Source organism: Neovison vison, chromosome 7 (assembly GCF_020171115.1).
Source record: "Neovison vison isolate M4711 chromosome 7, ASM_NN_V1, whole genome shotgun sequence".
Lineage (NCBI taxonomy): Eukaryota > Metazoa > Chordata > Mammalia > Carnivora > Mustelidae > Neogale > Neogale vison.
The window spans coordinates 151,713,583-151,714,818 of NC_058097.1; positions in this window are offsets into that span (position 1 = coordinate 151,713,583).

Sequence of the window (1,236 nt, forward strand, 5' to 3'; positions counted from 1 at the left end):
ATTTATTATTTCCTTCATTCTGTGATTTGGGGATTTTTGTTTGTTCTTCTTTTTCTAGATCCTTTAGGTGTAAGGTTAGGTGGCTTGAGATTTGTCTTGCTTTCTGAGATAGACCTCTATTGCTATAAGCTTTCCTCTTAGCATACTTGTGCTGCATCCCAGAGGTATTGGACTTTTTTTTTTTTCATTTCTATCCATGTAATTTTTGACTTTTTAAAAAAAATTTCTTGGTTGGCCATTAATTGATTAGTAGCATGTTATTTAACCTCCATGGGTTGTGCAGTTTCCAGATTTTTTTCTTGTGGTTCCTTTCTAGTTTCATAATGTCATGGTCAGAGAAGATACACGGTATGACTTCGATCATACAATGATCAAACTGATTGAGACTTGTTTTGTGGCCTCCTATGTGATCTAGCTTGGAGAATGTCCCACGTGTACTTGAAAATAATATGTATTTTGCTATTTTAGGATGGAATGTTCTGCATATATCTGTTAAATCTATCTGATCCAGTGTCATTCAAAGTGACTGTTTCCTTGTTGATTTTTCTGTTCGGTGATCTGTCCCTTGATGTAAGTAGAGTGTTATGGTTTCCAACTATTATTGTATTATGATTTATTAGCTCCTTTACTTGTTATTAACTATTTTATGTATTTGGGTACTCTCATATTGGGTATAAATATTTACAGTTGTTCAAATTTTTGTTTAATTGTCCCATTTGTTATTATAGTGTCCTTGTCCTTTGTTACAGTCTTTGTTTTAAAGTCTATTTTATCTGATCCAAGTATTGTTACCTGGCTTTCTTTTCATATCCATGTGCATGGTATGTTTCTCCATCCCCTCATTTTCAGTTTGCATGTGTCTTTAGGTCTGAAATGAGTCACTTGTGGGCAACACATAGATGGGTCTTGTCTTTTCATCCATTTTGTCACCCTATGTCTTTTGATTGGAGTATTTAGGTTCATTTACATTTAAAGTAATTTTTGATACATATGTATTTATTGTCATTTTGTTACTTGTGGGTTTTTAAAAATCCTTTTTTTATTAACATATAATGAATTGGTTCAGAGGTACATCTGTGATTCATCACTCTTACATTAATTCACAGCACTCATCATAGCACATACCTTCACCAATGTCACCTCATCCCTCCCACTCCCTCCCTTCCAGTAACCCCCAGTTTGTTTCCTGAGATTAAGAGTCTCTTATGGTTTGTCTCCCTCTCTGGTTTCGTCTTG